Here is a 21,351-nt window from a genome sequence, read left to right as displayed (position 1 = left end):
TAAAAGTAAAAGCAGTATTACCCGTAATACAATGTCTTCGAGAGAATTGTATCAGCGTTCATTGGGGAAAAGGAGGAGAGACATGTCAGGGGTTTAAAAAAGAACATGGTGCCAGGAACCTTCCTATATAAGAAAACCAACACTGATTCAGGCAGAACAGCCTATAATTCTGATTTAGGAACATACTAGTAAGGCCATGGGAAGTTTCAGGTGAAGGGGCAGAAAATGGGACTCTACGTGCACAACTCCTCTAAGCTCTTGGCAGGGTTGTCATAGTCTCCTGAAAATTCAGTAAGATGAAGGGAGAAAATGTTCACTTTTAATAGTATTCTCATCCACTGACCCAAATATCATCCACCAACTGACAGTTATTCATACGCTTCCGATAAGAAGGCACGGCAGGTTTTCACGTGACTACATTAATCAAGGGCTTTTGGTGGGACCCCTGTGCTGTGTGCACCTGCATGGATCTGTCCCTGCCTAAGGCTCAAGTCTTAGGCACTTTTGCCCTCATGGGTCAGGAACATGAGATCAACATGTGGGTGTGACATCTTTAAAGAAAAGAGGGCACAAAGAAAGTTCTCCTTTGGCTGTTTCATCTGTAATTCACACTTAAATTTTTCATGAGCTCTGGCACACGGATGATAGAAGAAGGGTGGAAGGGATCTCAGGCAGCAAAATCAGCCCCAAAAGAGGACCCCCAGGGAAGGAGATGGAAGACAGGAGAGGGCTGGGCAGGGAGGCAGAGCCAGAAAGTCTCCAGAAACAAAACCGCCCCAGCGAGAGGCGGAAAGTGGAGAACCTGCTTCCCCGTCGGTGCAGACTGGGCCAACTTGTAAAAGATGATTTCCAGATTCTAGAGCCTGCAGTTTCCCCAGCCCTTTCTAAAAGTCGGAGTCCCTTCAAGACCACTCCACATAGACCGCAATAAGAAAATCAAAGCTTAACATGAAGTAACAACTTCAAAAGTCTTTTTGACACCCTTTATTCTGTGGCCAAGTCTACAACCGCCAAGTGATGGATGCCAACGAGGATGCTGCCATCCATCCCGAAGACACAGAGGTCGGAGCCTGCCCTCTCCGTTCACCCATCAGACACACCACCCAAACGTGGTGCTCAATCTTTGTGTAAATGGCCCTCAGCCCCCCTTGGTTTCTCACAAGGAATCCCATGAAACGAGTGGAATGTAATCTGATCGGGGCGGAAGCTTCAACCACAGTTTACAATCCTACTTTGAGCCCCGAGAAACGGTCTGCTTAAAACCACTGACGCTACTGAAATTGAACGAGTCACCACTACCCGGCTAAGCACTACACGCTTACCATGTTCCAGGGCAAGAATAAAGGCATCGAACAGCTGAACTCCGTCGTCTTCACGTCTCAAACTCCCTCATTCGACGCTAAAGTCCCAAATGGCCAGAGCTGCTGGCCGAACTTTGAGCCTCACACTTGACTGTACAACATCACAGAATATGCATCCCGTGACCTTTGCTTTTTTCTCTTTGTGCAAAGGAACTCAATCAAACTATTGTTTGTTCTTTTGTCTTTCGAGACACGTGCAGGATCTTCTTGTCCACGGCATGTTCTAAAATGGTACAATGCTATGTCTGGGGGCTGGGGTCAGGGGGAGGGGGAGCTCCTTTTATCTCACGTGTTCATTTTAAATAGTTAAAAACACTGAATTTGGGAGTGAGGGTATTTTGCAGGCTATAATAAGACACCACGAATTTTTGAAACAAGCCTTTTAGAACTGCTGGTCTCTTGAAAATACTAAACTGATAAGAAGAGATACTACATTCGATATGAGCCAAAAGGCCGAGAAGCAATGTCTCTTAAAGATATTGTACACATATTAACCGATAAACTCCAGCTTAAGAAAACAGGATTTGAAAATGAAAAAACGGAATCTAGGCCAAATATGACCCATTTAAGCACAAAGAAATGCAAAAGTAGTAAGCGATTTTTTTCTGCCCCAGATTGGGGTACACCTTAAAAGCACAGTGAAGAGTATTGGTGGTGTACCCCAACTATGAGAAAGGCAATCATATCGTGGGCCATTAGTCTCTTTAGAAGTTAACAATACAGGGGAGAAGCACGTATATTAAATCAAGAGCAAATGCTACAAGCTAGAAATTTAAGATACTTTATCACCTACAGAAAATGCATTTTCACTCCCAAATAGGAAAAAAAAAAAAAAGTTTGTTTTGGTTTTATATTTCCAGCACTTTTACATTTTCCTGGAGACATCTGGAAAGATGAAACCGTTACCCTAAAAAAAGGGTTTGTTAACTAACCGCATTGTAGCAGACAGTGCGCACTGTCCCTGAGGACCATTTTTCCCCTTATTTCTCTTGGCAAAAGCAGCTTCCACACCTGGGGAGTTTCAGCGACGAAGCTGGGCTCCACGGCTGCGGACCGCATTTGCAACGGGGGAGGGCTGTGTGCTGAATTCGGGCCCACGGAAGGTAAGCAGCAGGCCCGGGACTCGCTCCTTCTGTCTTTCTTGCTGGGAACAATACGAAGGAGACTCGAGTCTCCACCACCCAGGGGTGCTGAGGTCCCCCATCCTGAACCACTCACCCCTGGCCTGTTGCCGGAAGGAGGGACAAGCTTCTAAATGACCGTGAGCCATAGTATATGGGGGGTCTTTTTGTAACAGACGTTTAAGTTTTATCCTGATCCATTAACCGTGCAATCAAAGACCTCAGATGTGCTATAAGGTCAAAATCCCCAGAGACTAAAAATGGGAAAGAAAAAAAATAAAGGGGACCATGAAAATGAGAAGAAAAAATCAATAATAACCCAATCTCTGTGCTTCTAAAAACCACTTAAAAATTTTCGTAATACAGTGGACCCTTGAACAACGTAGGGTGTCAAGGCAGGTAATGGGGGGTGACAGGAGCCAACCCTCTGTGCAGTCAAAATCCAAATACAACTTCTGACTCCCCCAAACTTAACTACTAACAGCCTACCATTACTGACAACATAAACTGCTGATTAACAAATCCCTCGTATATGTATGTACATTAAATGTAATCTATAATGTATTCTTAAAGTCATTTAGAAAAGCGTAAGAAAATGTATTTACGGTACTGAACTGTATGTATCGAAAAAAAAAACAAGAATATGTACGTATAAGCAGACCTGTGCAGTACAAACCCATCGAGAGCAAGAGCCAACTGTACTTTTAGCAAGCCATATTCATACGCAGGCAAAGTCAACCTATATTCCTCGAAATGTAAAAGAAAACATGCTTTTGATAGCAGAAAGACGAGTTACACTGAGAAGCTAAGTAGGCAAGCGTTTCAAAAAAAATTAAATTTAATCTAATATACTGCACTTAAATATTTGTTAAAGAGCTGCTGCCAACTACGCTAATAGAACGTTTAATTGACACTTATTTGCCAGTTGGTTATTTATGTGAACTTCCTTCTGGCAGAAATGCTTTGCAGAAATCCAACCTGGCAGGCCCCATAAATACATACACTTTACTGAAAGGACCATTAACGGGACTTATAAATCTAAAACTCCATGTACATTAGGGATCTAACATTAATTTTGATGGGCTAACAAATTACACATTAGATGTACAGATGAAGAATGAAAAAAATGGTGCTTTATTCCTTTCAAAAAACAAATCTGGGATTCAGTATCACTCCCAATAACATTAAACAAGGCATATAAATCATCCCTTAATCTCTGAAGGGCCATAAAACATTTAAACCAGAAAGTAGGCTTTAAATAAATTTTATTTTCTTTGGAGATTTTCGAAGAGCTTTGTTCTGATTCTGTTGGAGGGCGGCGGGAAGTTGGTGTGGGTTGGCAAATTATTTTGCTTTATGACAGTCTCAGAAGATATTCATCATAGAATTTTCTAAGAAATAAGCTGGTCAGATACTAATGACTTCACATAACTGTCTAGTGTGAATAAAATCATTAAAGATGATTTTAATGGCAGTAACTCCTTTCTATGGTCCACGACGGGCTTCTGGGGGCTATTAGTCACCATTGTGTAACGACATCAAACGGGCTTTTTTAAAAATTTGCGTTGTTTAATCAACAATGCTTAAACAGCTCTGTCAGCTGGTAGGAGACAACCAGAAAAATAATAATTACAAAAACCCTTAAAATCACACTTCTCTTCAGTTCTGCAGCACTTCCCTCTGCTTAAATCTCTTCAGAAACAGAAAATTCCTAGTAGCGGAACGTCTGTGAGTTCTTGCTCCGTACCCGCAGAACTTTTTTTTTTTTAAAGATTTTATTTATTTTATTTATTTGACAGTGAGAGATCACAAGTAGGCAGAGAGGCAGGCAGAGAGGGGGATGGGAAGCAGGCTCCCTGCCGACCAGAGAGCCCGATGTGGGGCTCGATCCCAGGACCCTGAGATCATGACCTGAGCCGAAGGCAGAGGCTTTAACCCACTGAGCCACCCAGGTGCCCCCCCGCAGCACGTTTTAAAAGAGGAAGCGTTGGGCCCCGTGTTTTGGACGCTCCTTCCATCCCCAGAGCTGTTGTACGTAACTAGATCGGTGCTCATCTCTGACAACTTCTTTTTTAAGAAATGCTTGACACAAATTCTTTTCACAGAAAAGACCACCTCTACAACCCACGGGCCGTTTCTGGCCTTCTCTGAATGCGAGCTCTTGGGTATGTCGTGTTCTCAAACACGGGGCGGGACGCTCCACCTGGGCATTGCACCAGCGTCCAGACCTCGGGGTCTGTAAGTGGGGTGACGTGACAATCGCCACGGTGAAGACCCACAGAGGAGACGGTGAAGAGAGGGAGAGAAGCAAGCCCCGGACAGCCACACGAAGACACGGAGGAACCTTAAATGCAGATCACTGGACGAGGAAGCCGATGGGAAAGGCCACCTACCGTACGGTTCCAGCTATCGGACGTTCCGGAAAAGGTAAGACCGTGGGGACAGTAAGCAGAACAGTGGTGACCAGGGCTTGGAGGGGGCCCTGGGGAGGGATGAGTACGTGCAGCAGACAGGATTTTCTGAGCAGTAAAACTGCGTCACGGGATGCTCTATATATTACAGCATCCTTGCCACGAGGGAGCTGTCCAACAGAAGGTACCCCCCGGCAATGAACCTCAGTGCCGGCTGTGGACTTTCCATGATGACACCGGTTTGTCCATGTTCACAATGAGTGGGGAGACGCTCATGATGGGGGAGGCTGTCCGGGTGCTGGGACAGGGAGTGGATCGAACCCTGTACTTTCCCCACAATTTTGCTGTAAACCTAAAAAGTGCTCTTAAAAAATAAAGTCTGTTTTCTTTCAAAGCACCAGACACTCAAGATCCTCAGTCCAGGGGGTTCCTGAGCCCCTCCCCGGCTCTCCGAGCCCCAGCTTTCCCCCCGCTCTGACATCTCAAGAATCTAGAATATGTAGGACCCTCCCTCCCCGCTGCAAACCCCTCCTTGAAACTGGAACGGCAGAGAGACTCCTCCCTAACCTCGGAGAGGTCAAGGTGAAAATAACCAACACAAAATGCCACTCCATCCGCAAACGCTGCAGCTACCCAGCTTCTGGACGCGTGACGAAGTCCTCGGCACCGTCCCCAGGGTCCAATCCCCACCCCCACCTCTGGTGTGGTTCCAGGACCGCCACCCGGGACGCACAGCAGGCAGAACCAACGACAGGCTGGGGCCACGAGACGCCATCTGGGTGCTTGCCGGCTTCAGGTCTGCCCTTTGTATGCACCTCTGCTTTCCCCAGACCCTTCGACGGCATCCCCGGACGGCCACCCTGCTCATCACTGATCTAAGACACGGGTGTTTCAAAGACCAGCTGCTGTCCAAGCAGAAGTCTCCCAGCTTCTAGGATGCCTCTCTGGGGAAGCACTTCTCACAGAGGAAGAAGGCTCAGAAGCCCTCTCATGGGTACATCCCGAAAGGAAACGGGCCCGGGGCCCGCGAGCCCAGCCCTGACTCCTAGGACACACACACAGCCCCATCCAAGCTCCCTTCACTCAAGTCACCCATTTAGGGCCCCAGAAGCATCACTTATGGCTCCCGCCTCCTGCCTCAGTGGTTCCACCCTGTCGGTGGGTCAGGCCAGGCCTGACCTTTGCTGCTACGTTTCCCAGTCCAGCGTCCAATCTTGCTGTAGGTTCTAGATCTGCCTTCCACGGGGCCCGTGCTACTGCTCAGAGTCTTGCTTTGCTCTGGCTCCCAGGCCCCAGGCCTGGACCCGTGACCGGGACTTCCCATCTGGAGTCCCTGTCCACCCGGTCTCAAGAGAGAGCTGAACCCTCACAAGGCCGCCCGCCCTCGGAACTCACCAAGCCGCACTGCGGGTCAGCCTGATTCTCCATCGGGACAGCTACCCCTGCCACGCGTCCCCGGCCCACGCTCCGTCTGAGCACGGGCCCGGGCCCTCGCTGGCTCCCGGCCGACTCTGTCAGCCACCAACAACACAGCTCACCTCCCGACATCTCAAAACACAAAACTCATTAGAAGGGATCGTGTGTGCACCCGGTCGATGCCCCAAGGCTGTGCCGTCTCAGGGCTGCCCTGTGTTTCGGGGAGACAGAATAAGGGCTATTTTACACGGGGGGCGCGGCGCTCGTAGAAGAGGTCTAAGCTCCTTACGATAATGACATATTCGACTTAGAAAGCACCTGTCCATCAGAGAGAAGCACCTCCTTACTCTTTATTTCCCCCACACCACAGCCCTCTGTTGCCACCTGCTTACTAGATACAAAATAAGTGTAAGACCTACCTGAGCACTCAGAGTCCTATAAATCAGTTACTCGGCTTTCCCGAGCGAGAGCTGACACGTCGCTGTACGACGACCCCCCATCTCCAGAACCTCCGGACGGGCCACTTACTCCACGGTAAATGGCATCAGCTAGCCTTTGCCATCCGGTGGGCCAGATGCCCGCTCTCCCCAGATCTTCTCCCTCCTCCCTTGCGATCGGGCTGTCGGGCATCACTTATCTGCAACACACGTGTGTCTGACCAACGGCTCTCCTCCCTGCTTCGAACACTGCTTCCAGGACGCGCCAGGCTTCCACGCCGACGTGCGGGACCGGCGGGCACAGTAAGGTTTCAAAGGCTCTTTAGTAAATAATATGCACCCACCGCTCCCAATCAGTTTGTGTTGGTGGCTGCTGTTATTTTGTTTCAATTAGGGCGGAACCTTTGCTCTGAACAAACACGGAGCTTTACCTGCGTGTGAGGCTTTTATAAAAAATAAAAGGGATGGGGTGCCTGGGTGGCTCAGTCGTTAAGCATCTGCCTTCGGCTCAGGTCATGATCCTAGTGTCCTGAGATCGAGCCCCGCATTGGGCTCTCTGCTCAGTGGGGAACCTGCTTCGCCTTCTCTCACTCCCCCTGCTTATATTTCCTATCTCGCTGTGTCTCTCTCTCTCTCAGATAAATAAATAAAATATTTTTTAAAAAATTTTTTAACAGTGTTAGGATGGTGTGGAACAGGAAAACCATGGAGAGAGCAAACAGATCAGTGCGGGCTGGGCTGGAAGGGGAGGAAGAATGGACAGAGGAAGCACAGGGGATTTTTAGGGCAGTGAAACTACTCTGTGTGACACTGTAATGTCACTGTACACCTGTCCAAACCCATGGGCTGTGCACCCCCGAATGTCAACTATGCATAGGTTCACCGACTGAGACAAAGGGACCCCTTGGTGGGGGGTTGATAGTGGGTGAGGCTGTGCACGTGTGGGGGCAGAACGTATATGAGAGATCTCTGTACCTTCAATTCTATCATAAACCTACAACTGCTCTAAAAAGTAAAGTCTTTAAAATCATCAATCCATAAATAAAACTTGAAAGTGAAAAAAATACCATCCTTAGCCAGAGGATGAAGGAAGAAAAAAGACATTATTTCTAGATTCCCTCCTATAGTCCTAGCATAGCTCTGAGTTCATACAAATCCCATTTAATACACAAAATGATCCTAGCAGGCAGCTATCATTACCCTGCGTGGGAATACTGAATGGCACAAAGTTTAGAAATGAGGGAACTTGTCCAAGGTTCGTACGTTTAATTAGGATTCAAAAGACACACTTCTGATTACAAAATGTTCAGAAGGCCTCGCTTCTGCTATCAAATGGATAAGACTATGTATCCACAAATAATTACAATGCCAGGCAAAAAGAACTTTGAACAGAGGTATGACCAAAATTCCCTGAAATGGTGGGAAAAAAGCAATTCCTCGTCGGCATCCAGGGCCCTAAGCAGCTGGGTGGGTGCTTCCAGCCCCGTGAGCCGTCTCTGCACCTACAAATCCAAGAGCTTCCTCACGGGACAGCCCCCTCTGTCCCGCCCAGGAAGGGGGACCGTCAGAGCCTCTTGCATTTAAGCAAAGGAAAAGAAGGAATAAAGTGAGGCTGAGCGTCCTTCCCACTTTACCGTCGGGTTCCAGAGGGTTTCTGTTACCTGCCCTCAACCTTGGGGCTGACACCAGCAGCGAGTGAGAAAAAGCCAGGTGTTAATCAGCCATTCTGCAGGTGCGGAGTGGGGTGCAAACAGGTTAAGTGACTTTATTCCAAGATTATGACCAGGGACCAGCAAGAGGCGGAGCTGAGCCACCAGCCAGACCATGTGACTCGGGCCAATCCTTCCCCCCCTCCCTGCACACGAGCCAGCTCCAAACACACCCACTGATTTCATTTAAATACCCTCAGGTCACAGTGCAGAGAGACCTCTGCCTTCAGCCTCTGGCAGACCACCATAGATGTCAGGGGTCAGACTTCTGTTACCCATCAGGTCAACCTCCAGCTCTTGTAAATTTCCACTACAGGCCACCCATTTAAAGCCAAACCTTTACAAATGCTTAGCGTAAGAAAGATAAATGTTGAAAATAGGGGGGGGGGGGGAGAGTGCTGTCTCAGAGAAGTTCCCACTCAGACAAGAAGAAAGATCCTACCCATGTTTCCAGAGATCAGAATTACCTTCCAAAGCATCTTAGCAAGACAAGAGCGAGACCTTGAAGAATCAATGGCCAGAGCAGAAAATACCAATGAAGAAACACGTACACTAGCAGCTGTCATGTAAAAACATCCATTTCCGGGGGGGCTCAGTCGGTTGAACGTCTGACTCTTGGTTTCAGCTCAGGTCATGATCTCATGGGTCGTGAGATCAAGCCCTGAATCCCAGCTCCACATTCAAGCAGGGCATCTGCTTGAAGATTCTCTCCCTCTCCCCCTCCTCCCACTCCCACTCGCTTGTGTGTGCTCGTTCACTCTCTCTCTCAAATTAAATATTTATTTTTTTAATTCATTTCCAGGGTGCCTGGGTGGTTCAGTGGGTTAAGCTGCTGCCTTCGACTTAGGTCATGATCTCAGGGTCCTGGGATCGAGTCCCGCATCGGGCTCTCTGCTCAGGAGGGAGCCTGCTTCCCTCCTTCTCTCTCTATCTCTCTCTCTCTCTGCCTGCCTCTCTGCCTACTGGTAATCTCTGTCTGTCAAATAAATAAATAAAATCTTTTAAAAAAATTCATTTCCGGGGCGCCTGGGTGGCTCAGTGGGTTAAAGCCTCTGCCTTTGGCTCAGGTCATGATCCCAGGGTCCTGGGATCGAGCCCCGCATCGGGCTCTCTGCTTAGCAGGGAGCCTGCTTCCTCTTCTCTCTCTCTCTCTGCCTGCTTCTCTGCCTAATTGTGATTTCTGTCTGTCAAATAAATAAATAAAATCTTAAAAAAAAAAATTCGTTTCCAAAAGTAAGCCCATCATCTGAGTACATTCCATTGGCCAAAAGTTGATTATATTACAAATGAGATTGATGTAAAATGCTAAATACTAACCATATCATATATTCCCACCAAAAAAGCCACTGGGCGCATAGTAGAACCTCAATAAATAATCCTTGGTAGATTGATGTAAAACTGTTTCCATTCCTACAGCAATAGTAATGAACAGCTGCTGGCAGCCACGAGTGGGCTCCCCTCCTTCAAGGTCCTCTCTCCACCAGCTCTAGTGTTGCCATCAGCAAAGAACCCTGAAGCAAGACTGACAAGGAATCCAGGACTGGAATGTAAGTTCCGTGAAAGCCCAGCTACGAGTCTGAGGTGGGCATGCAAGGACATTCAGAACACGCACACCTTCCAGCTTATAAAGCCCACACACCTGCCCAGGAGAGCAGGAGGGACAACTCTGCTCTTCAAAGTGGCCTTTTATCTGACACCAGTGTTACGCTTTACTGCTCACATCCCCCCTCCAAATGATTCCGAAAAACTACACTCGCCAGTCATGTATTTTCGACTGGGCATTCTAAAATCTTTCATTCATTGAAATGGTTGCAAAGGATGTCATTTCCCATGAGCGCACATATGACATTTGGAAAAAAAACTGCCACATCGTTCACGTAACTACATCCGGGAGGATGATCAGGCCCCCTCCGCCGTGCACTTTGAAATGCACCTGAATGAGCACTACCTTAACCATCTGTGTGGTGCTCCCTTCCGCCGGAGGTCAGACCCATCCCACATACGAGCTTTTCATTCCCAACTGTTTTTCTGCTCGTCCTACCGTACTTCCCTGCAACAAAAAAATATAATATGGAATTTAAACCTTCTTAAAATTCCTCCAGCCATAAGTTAAAAAAAAAAAGTCTTAGGCTCTGAGTATTAAAATTCTTTTTGGTCCCGATCAAAACTTAAGTAACGTCACAAAGTTTGACGATTCAGCTTAAAAGCATAAAACCGTAATGTGGTATCTCGAGTAAAGGAGGCTTCACTTAAAACACGGCTACTTTGAGTTCGGTGTCCCAAAAACGAGGCAGGCTTCTGCTTCTCTAAAGCAGAAGGCAGGCTGGCTGGGGCAGCAGGAGAAAGATACCTGTTGGTGTCCTCCTCTCAGATGGGTTTCCGGAGACAAACAGAACGTGTGGTTCCGGAAACTGAGTCCTGAGATGCAAGCCGGGGCCGAGAGGTCCAGGTCATGGGGGCCGTGAGAGACCCAGTGTGGAAGCCTTGATTCAGGACCACCACCCCGCCCGCAGACTGGAAAGAGCCCAACAAGAGCACAAACGTGGGCCCACCTGCCACATCTGTGGGAATGTTCTCAAGTTATTAATCAAACACGCTGTGAGATAAAGGTTGTCCCATCCTCCTACGCTGACAAATACATCTTCATCAGAACAGAATCAGGAAGTATGTAAAAAGCTATGGTTTATATGAGTGCAAGTAGGCAAAATGCCGAAGATTAATAAATTTAATTACGATGGTGTGTCTGGCTGTTGATGGGCTAGCAATGTTTGGATGAGTAATAAATTAGAGATTTCCATAGTTCATAAATCATTACATATTTACTCCATAAAAGTTATTTTCCTTGTACTTTTCTCAGAAAAAAAGCATTAACTATCTAGTTAAAAAAAAATCAAGATTTTTCACATAATTTGTATTCTACTCACAGAAATCCTCTAAGGGAATAAAAAATAAAATATAATTATATCCAGTCTATACAATTTTAATATACTCAATCAAAACAAAGTAAATCAAAATACAGAAATCAAAATTGCAAGTTTTTTTTTTAATTTTATTTATTTATTGAGAGAGAGAAAGAGAGTACACGCACAAGCAACGGAGCAGGGACTGAGGGAAAGGGGGAAGCAGACTCCCCAGTGAGCAGAGAGCCCGATACGGGACTCGATCCCACCACCCTGGGATCACGACCTGAGCCAAAGGCAGACCCTTAACCAACTGAGCCACCCAGGCGTCCCTCAAGTTATCTCATTATAGGTTTTTAAAAAAAGCTATTTTCCCTGTAAATCTTCCAAATCACCTATTGAAATTAATAGGAAAATTACAAATTATAATTAGTATCAAAATTTTTATCTAAAATATTTAAATAAAATTTAGTATTTTATCTACTTCTTATAAACATAACCTTCATTAAATGTGTTTATAAAAACTATCCACAGTTCTAGCATCCAACGTCCTTCCAGCTGTTGATGTAAAAAATCAATGTATGTGTCTAGAGCCAAACACATAGGTGTGAGATGAGCATGAATTTATACTGTAAAATATTTTAATTTCATAAGCAAACTTAAATTTTAGTATTGTTTACCATCCCTCAGCCGACGTATAAACATGTTATGAATTCTGCACCGATTACTGACTGCCTCTGGAACCACACAATGGGACACCAAAAAAGCAACAACAACAACAAAAAAGGAGGACACTCAGAACTACTCAAGAAGGAAACTTCATAAGCAGAAAGTCTCCGTCTGTGCTCCCCGCAAGGTTGATCTTCAGTAACATGTAGCATTATAAACACAAGCATCACTTCTTCAGGGCAATACCACAACCCACAAAATCCACAGCCATCAGACATAGGCCTTGTCTCCATGGGTATAAAAGATACGCAGATTCATTTCCCTTGTGCCCAACCAGCGTTTGTCACAGAAAGAACGCTCAGAATTAGGAGTTCTCTGTGCCCACACTGAGTACAAGATCCCCGGGGGGCTAAGACGTTCCGGTGAGTCGCTGAGTTTCTAGAATGCAGAACCCAGGCCAGACGCCCCTCTCGTCCTGGTCTAAGTATGATGTGAACATCAAAGACCCCTGCTGTGCTAACGTCACGTTCCCGTGTGGCCCTTCTCAGAGGGGAAGACAGGCTATAAAACGAAGATGCACGCCCTCAAAGAAGGTAAAGCCATGGGCAAGTCACCTACTTTTTCAACACGTCATGGAACCTGGCATCCAGAAGGCTAGCTGCATGCGCCACACGGCTGACGGTCAGCAAGCCCAGGGGGCAGGCACTCTCAGAGAGGCCACACAGCTATGTGTGTCGGGCGGCCGTGGCGGGGCGGGGGGGGGGGGGTGTCCTGTCAACCTCTCGGATAAATGCAGAAGGCATGGTCCTGGAACAGAGGCATGACCTTGGAAACTTAAGCCTTGATGGGGCGGGGGGGGGGGGGGGGGGGGGCGGGACTTAACAAGCAGCCTTAGGAAGGCACAGTCTTGCTCAGGAGCCCAGGGTAGGAGAAGGGGTAGGAGCAGCTCACCAGTGCATTGGGCTAGAGGACAGTCAGAGGCATGATGGAGGGGGACCGACGGTGTGCGGGCTCCTGGCTCTGGGCAGGAAAACACAGGCAGGTCAGGCCGGGAACAGTCAGAGGTCCGAGGAGGGCCTGCTGCCCTACAGGAGCCTCACCTGCTCCAAGCTGCCTGGAAGCTTCTTAGAGGAGCTGCACCAGGGTCCCAAGGGGAGTCACAGGTCCGCCGGGGCAGAGAACGGAGTGGCGTGGGAGGCCAGCACTATCTGGGCCCATCAGGAGCGATCTGGGGCCGGGACCCTCAATGGGGGAAGAGGGACAGAGAAGACAGGCCCTGGTGAGGAGACAAAGGACCAAGAGTAACCCACGGGAGGCCACGGAGACCCACAGAACTAACCCACCTCTGGCACGGAATCAGACAGGGCCTGACCCCCAGGAGATGCTGCCGGATTAAGCAGCAGGAGAAAGGAAATGCATTTGTGACAAACACCAAAAGGGAAAATCTTACCGCACCGCTTCGCGCTTACAGTTTTCGTGGAGTGCAGAAACACCCAAATAGCATCTGATAGAATTTACATAACTTTACATAATCTCATGATTACCACTTGGCAAGGAAGCTCCAGACCGAATCTCTTCCATTTATTTGCCTCCAAAAATGACGAGATGGAAAACATTCTGGACAAGGAGCGTTCTATCCTATTCTTAAAAACCCCAAGGAGCCAATTCTGCAACTTTCCTTGGTCATACGTTTCCAATATTTCAAGTCTAAAGGTTTGAAAGTCTTATTGACACAACTGAATCAATAAACAAATATTTACGGACCCCCTGCTATTTTCAAAGCATTGATTTCAGAAGGTGGGGGAGGGAATCACCCTTACCTTCAAATCTACTTCAAGCTGTCGGGCCTGGGGACAGATTCACCCTTGCCAAGCCACACTTTTCAAAAGTAAAATAAGAATGCTACCAGCCAGTTGCCAAGGGCCTTCTTAGGGTTAAATTCAGTTAGCTGGTACACAGCAGGGACACAGTAAAAACACCGTGTGGGTGAAACGGTTTCTAACTGAGGAGCCGTGATGCCAACGGGACAAAATTCAAGACAGACTCGTTCACTGGGCAAGACACTGACTAAGGGGACATGCGGGATATAGTGAGTTTCATAAAACAAGTAAAAACACCAAGCAGGGATTAGAGGAGAAGAGACCCAAGTTTTTCTCATAAACAAATAGTTGTTCACCACTGCCTGTACAGGGTTTTTTATTTAAATGACGACCATTTCGTCTGCCTTATGGTTTTTTTTTTTTTTTTTTTTTTGGTCTTTGTCTCATTTTTCCTTCCATAGGCTAAAAACAAAGCAAAACAAACAAACAAACAAACAAAAACACACACACAGTTTCGTAGGCATCTACTCAGCGAGCCCATTTAGTTCAGAGCCCTCTTATAAATCTCATTCAGTGCTCTCTGGATTCTTACATTCAGAACGTCTCCGAGCGGAAGGAAAGCTCGGCAATCGTGCGGACCAGCGTGCGGTGAGACGGACCTTCGGCATGAGGTCACGTGCTCGGAGAAGGCACAGGACTCGTGGGGCTGTCCTGGTCCACACCCGACACTCCGATACCACCAGGACCCAAGCAAACAAGAACCAACACAGGGGACAGAAGACGACCTGGAGAGCAAGCAGATGACCACCTGGACGGGCAGGAGCTCCACGACACTTGGGACAGCGATGCAAACAATGGGACTGCGTCAGTTCCATCCCTATTGCTAAAATGTCATTTACATAATAAACTAAGTAATAAATACAACACGATCAACTTCGACCTCTTAAAGTCCGCAGTTAAACAACCAGGTCTGTCTGTCCCATGACTTCCCAGTCCTGTGCGTCACCTGCCCCCAGCTCTTAATTTATAATCAACTGCGGTAAAAACAAAATCCCCCAGAACAGTCCTGAGACCAGGCTCCAGAACCTGGAAGCACCCACCCGCATAACATAAGGCCCTGTTCACACTTGCTTCTAACACTTCATGAATAAACATCCCTTTATTCAAATAAGTTATATATTAACTAACTCCCGGTAATTTCGATTCAACTTTGGATGGTAAACAGAGTCATTCTGGCAAGACTGCAGAGTTTGCAATTCAAATTACAGAAATTTTAATAATGGGGAAAATAAAAATTAGTGGCGTGATTCCTAAGGCACCATAATTTCAACACTTTTTACTGCGACAGTCAGAAGCGCACATAAATATTTCTCCATTTATAGGGTGAGGGGTTTTATTTGGACGGGCATCATCGCACAGACCTTCCTGCAGTCCTACAGGAGCATCCCCTGTCGGGGACACAGCAGGCACCGGCAAGAGCTCCAGACTCTCCAGCCCCAGACACTGAGAGGCAGCAATGCTCGTTCTCAGTAAATAACAAAGAAACAGTCACCGGATTAAATGATTTCCGTACATTATCACCATAAACAATAATTATTTGGCAGTTGCCCTTTGCGGGCTTTGCATGTGCTTATGAATAAATCAAGCCTTATTGATTTACTAAGCCAAAGCGTTTTACCTCTAGCTCCCCTAATAAGAACTCTAATCCCCTACTGCACTTACCGATGCTTTAATGTAGTATGTCTCTTAATACCTTTAATATGAAAGATTAGCGCCGATGAGCTCATGAGCAGGAACACGGCTCTTTGGACAGCCCATCGGCCAGTCCGCCCAGGTCCCTCTGAACACGTCCTCTGTAACAGAGCTCTCGCCGGCTGATCGGAATCACCCCTTAATGAGATAGGGGGAGCTGCCATCGGCCTGTTTCCTCCCGCGTAACACTGAGCGGAAGAATGACGGTTCGCATTAAGTCAAACATTAAATTCATTGCAAACAGCAAGGCAAGAAAATACGGGATGGCGAAGGATGCTACGTGGTTGGTAAAGCTGTCATCTCGGGTCATAAAATGACTGTCCTGCTGCAGAGGCTCCAAAAGATGTTTAAGACTACTTGGGATGATCCCAAAATGTCCTCCGAGGTCTTGGGTGCTACGATCCCAGTCTCCGCAGGAGGGGGGGGGGGCGGCCCTCTGCTTCCTCCCACTGGTGGGCAAGATCACCCCACACGTCAGCCCCTGGCTCCGCCCCCCGTACTTTGAAGCTGTCACGCTCGCACTCACTGCGGCGGCCACACTTCCGCTGACTCTGGCTCCGGGAAGGACGACTCCCAGTTCTCTGGGCTCCAACAGGGAACCAGAGTCAATGACTCTCGAGATTCTTTATCGAGGGAAATTCTATCAGCTGCAGGTGATGATGGGCCCCAGGCAGTCCCAATAATTTCCCAACCTCGTGTGTCCCCCGATGCACTGAAACCTGATCACCCCAACAGTAACACGGAAACTTCTGTGCTTCGTACAGACTCCTGGGCTGGGCTGCCACAGATCCTAGTTCCGAAACCGACTCCACGCTTCATATACACATGAGGAAACTAGCACCGCTTGCTCCTCCTTTCCTTTGCAAGGACCCTAAACCCAGGCATGTCGGACCGGAAAGCTCTTTGGACGTTAGACAGGCTCATTTCAAAGATGAGAACACGGAGAGGAAACCCACCTCGCCAGCTAGGTTAATGGCAGGGGCAAGATAAGAACCAGATCCCTGGCTCCAGCCGCGACGTTTCTCCTTTTACAACGACCCCCTGCTCCCTGAGATCGGTAAGAAAGTCCACCACCGTGGAGAATCCCAAACAAAAGCATTATGTGTCGTGGACTTCACCTTGTGTTAATATCCTGTGATGCCTTTCAAGTTTAATACGACAAAGACTGACCGGGTGCAGATGCAGAATTTCCAAGGATATTAGCTCTCTAAGACAGAAAACCACACAAACAAGAACCCTTGTTCAAAAATAGATTCCCCGATTCCCTGCGGAACCACCGTTGCCTCTGGCTACAAAGCAATAATTATCCTGTACTACAGCGATCAATAAAACCTTTTGCCCCCGCGAACCTGCTATTTCCTGACTTTGTTCTCTGCACTAAAGATTTCCAAGTCATATTGATTACCTACTAAATTTTTTTTCAAGTTCTTTAAAACGGGCAATAAAGAAATTCTCAAATTAGCATAACTCGTCATTGTTGGAGCGGGCCTCAAATCTTTCCATCACGTCAATGCTTCCCCCTTTACAGGGTGTTGCTGTTTTTCATGGGGAATTTGTCATTTTAAGTGTGTCTCTGTCTTGCCTAATAGCGCAAAGTCAGTAGGATACAAATTTGATGTTGCTTCTGGAACTGTGACTGCTGCCACATTTTTCATCCGAGCGAGAAAGAAGAATTGATTAATAAACTATGCCCTCTCTCTCGAGCAACCGCATGGATTTCTACCAAAGGAACCCATTAGCTCCAAGAGTGTTAAAATTCAGCACTCTGGAACTTGCCTCTAAAATGATTCACTAGAGAATCTATTATAAGGGAAACCATCGTGCACCCCTTCCAAGGGCATTTAGCTGCTAACGTGTCAAACTTGGAGAGTGAGTCATGAATGAGATAAGCACGGACAGCAAGAAGGTGGGGAGGCAGCCCGCGAACCCACCCAAGGCGGGCGTGGGCATGGCTGTGTGGCCATCAGTCGTGTTTGGAGCTGGGCAAGTGGGAAGATCTCTCGTTCTCCAAGTAGCACGGATATACTCTCAATATTCCATCAGCACAAACCATCCATCCAGACTGGCTTACTTCATGAGAGGAGAGAGCAGGGAAATTAAATAACCATATGTTACATTGTATCTTCTCACCTCCATGGCTGTTTTCATTCAAAGCAAACGGAGTACTACTCTGTCTTTAAAAAGAAGGAACCCGTATCCCTGCACAACTCACAAAAATTAACACGAAATGAACTAAAGACCTCAACCTAAGACCAGAAACCATAAAACCCCTAGAAGAAAACACAGGAAAAAAGGTCCTAGCCATCAGTCTTGGGGGTGATTTTTGGGGATATGAGACTTAAAGCACAAATGATAAAATAAAAAATAAATAAATAAGCGGGACTACCACAAGCTAAAAAGGCTTCTGCTCAGCAAAGGAAACCATTGATAAAATGAAAAGACAACCTGTAGAATGGGAAAAAATATCTGCAACCATGGATCTGATAAGGAGTTTATCCAAAATATTAACTCATACAATTCAACAGCTTAAAAAAATCCAATTTAAAAACGGGCAGAAAGGGTGCCCAGGTCGGGTGGCTCAGTCAGTTAAGAGTGTACCTTCAGCTGAGGTCATGATCTGGGAGTCCCGGGCTCCCTGGTCAGCGGGGAGTCTGCTTCTCCCTCTGCCTCTGCCCCTCCCCCCCACTCGTGCTTGCACTCTCTCTCTTCCTCTCTTTCTCTCAAATAAATAAAGTCTTTATTTAAAAAAAAAAAAAATGGGCAGAAGCTTCACCCATTTCCCTTCATGTATTTGGTGAAGGCGAGTGAGAGACTCAGGTTCCCAGTTATGGAATGAATAAATCGCGGGGATGGACGATACCGCGTGCGGAATACGGCTCATGATATTGTAACGCCGTGTAAGGGCTCGGGTGGGAGCTCTACTCCTGTGGGGACAGCACAAGACGCAGAGAAGCTGAATCACTGGGTTGTGTACCTGAGACTAAGTAATGTGTGTCAATGATACGTCAATAAAAAGAGAAAGAAAAACTGAGAAGCAGCTCCCAATAGACATTTTTCCGAAGAGCACACACGGGTACTTCTCCACATCACTGATCATCAGGGAAAGTGCAAATCAAAACCCCCCGCAGGTCTCACCTCACCCCTGCAGAAATGCTGTCTGTCCTCAGACAGACAAGGGACAACACGCTGGCGAGATGTGGACGACGGGAAGCCCCAAGCTCTGCTGGTGGGCGTACCCGTCGGTACAGCCTCTCTGGAAAACAGTACAGACCCTCCTCGAAAACTTAAAACTAGAACTACCTCCCGATGCAGCAATTCTGTGACTGGGTATCTCCCCAGGGGACACCAAGACTCTGTCGCAGGGTTTTCTGCACCCGCGGGTTCACAGCGGCCTAAGTTACAGCAGCCAAGACCCGGGAACAACCGAAATGTTCACTGAACGTACACATGACGGAATATTCTTCAGCCATAAGAAAACGAGGAAATCTTACCATCTGCCACAACACAGACAGCCCCCGAGGCATTACGTTAAGTGAAATAAGTCAGACAGACAGAGACAAACACTGTAGCACGTTACTTCTGTGTGGACTCCAAAGAAAAACAAACAAACAAACAAAAACAAAGAGCCAGTAACCCTCATATTACAGGAGATGAGATGTGCGGTTCCTAGAGGCCATGGGAGGGAAGGGAACTGGAGGACTGAGGTCGAGAGGGACAAACGTCCAGCTATGACCGTACAGGGAAGGCAGGCACAGCGTGAGGGCTCCAGCTAATGCTGCCATGTGGTACAGCTGGAAGTTTTCAGACAGTGAATCCTGACAGGTTCCATTGCGGGGAAAACACAATTTTTTCTTTTAGTTCCTCTTTGCCTCTCTACGAGAGGACGGCTGTTCAGCAAACTACACACGGCTGTAGCTTCCCTCCATCTCAATAAAACGGGAAGGGAAAAGAAGGGAAATCCCGGGACACGCCACACACAGACAAACCCCGAGGACACGACGCTGAGGGAAAGTAAGCCTGTCACAAAAGGACACACACTGCACGACTCCAGGTACATGAGGAATCAGACGCGCAAACCCAGACGCAAACCCAGAGAAGCAGGCTGCGCAGTGCAGGCTTCCAGGGGAAGGAAAATGCGGGGCTGCGGCTCCGTGGGTCCAAAGCCTCAGTTATGCAAGACAAAAAGGTTCTAGAGATGGGCTGACACTGTGCATACAGTTCACAAGTTTCCATCAACTTAAAACTCTGTGAAGAAGGTAAAAAAAATAAGAGAAACATAAAAATGTGGCTTATGACAGACCCACAGTGCAGGCCAGGGCTGGGACGCGTTGCAGAGAGCTCTACCTGGCTCGGGCCGCTGTGCGTGCGTGCAGACCTGGGACGGGGTGCAGAGATACAGCGGGGACCGGTCGCCACCCAGCCTCCACAGAGAGAACAAAAACAAGGCTCACGTTCGCAGCTCCAGAGACACGCAAAGGCCAGGAAGAATGGCACTTCGGGGATTCCTCTCCTCGAGGGCATCTATACAATAAGCAGAGACCATAACCTCCTTTCAGAGCACTCACTCCGTCGATGAGCACCTACTCAGACCTCGCCAAGCACAGGTGTCAGCACCGGGCCACCCAAGTGCACGATCGCCCACCGTGGAGCCCACCACTCGGGGTAAAAGCACAGAACAGAGACTGCGGCTGCACCCGCCCACGGCCGAACGCTGAAGCACAGCGGAGAGCAGACCGCCGGCGGAATAGTACGCAGCCAGGAAAAGGCATGACAGCCCGAGCCACGCAGTGAACAACAGGGGTGAGCCTCCAGGACACGATGCAAAGTTCAAGAATCCAAAATCAAGCAGCCTCACGTTCTGTGATTCCGTGTGTGTCCATGATCGAGGCTGCAGAAACAAAGCGGGCCGGCGGTTGCCAGAGCCTAGGAGGATGGGAGAGCAGAGCGGCGGTCTTCCCTTACGCAGTGAGGACAACGCTCTGGCATCAAGACAGTGACAACGGTTGTGCAGCCTGTGACTACACCAAAAATCACTGAAGGGCACACTTTCAAGGGCAAATTTCACGGTACGTGTATCATCATCTAATTTGCTTTCAAGGATCAGTAAGGGGGGTGGGGCAGGGTGGTAAAGGGGATCAATTCCGAGGGCGCAAGGGGCTTTGTGAGCAAAAACAGGGTCTGACCTTGGCCGCCTGTGAGCTCGTGGCTGGAGGAGGGAAAGGGGCGGGAGGATGGCCTGCGCATGGGGGAGCACAGGCGCAATGACCCAAAGCTGGACCCAAGGGCCCATCTCTCTTTCTTCTGGGGCACTCAGGGGCCTTGATGTCAGTCGAGGCCCAGGCAACATATCTGGTTCCTACAAACATCACGGAAATGCAGCTCGAGCTCCACAGGTCGTGGGTCATGCGTCCATGACCACCTCTTAGCAGTCCCTCTATTAGGCAGGGCACGGGGGAGTAGAAAGCCGCAGACCATTCCCACCAATCAGAATAATAATCTATCAGAACTTCAGAAAGTAGATCAAATCGCAAAGTCCTGGGCAAAAGCAACTGCCAATATGGGGGACAAAAAAGGAACTCGAAACTCAGCTCTGCAACGTTACATGTCAGGTGGAAAGAAAGATATCAAGTCCAAGTTAAACTAGACCGACGGGTACTATGAAGACACAACACAGGCTTGAGCCTCGGCACTCAGGGTCTTCAAGCATCACCGCTGCCGTCACCACGGGATCAAACACTGAACACAGGGTGTTACG

General features: G+C 47.9%; 1 protein-coding gene across 1 annotated transcript in view; it reads right to left on the bottom strand.

Moving 5' to 3' along the window:
* Positions 1-21,351, bottom strand: part of SFMBT2 (Scm like with four mbt domains 2) — a 225,793-nt gene that overhangs the window by 172,805 nt on the left and 31,637 nt on the right. The gene's annotated exons all lie outside the window — the stretch shown is intronic.

This window comes from Martes martes (assembly GCF_963455335.1).
Source record: "Martes martes genome assembly, chromosome: 8".
Lineage (NCBI taxonomy): Eukaryota > Metazoa > Chordata > Mammalia > Carnivora > Mustelidae > Martes > Martes martes.
This window is presented reverse-complemented; position numbering and strand designations above follow the sequence as displayed.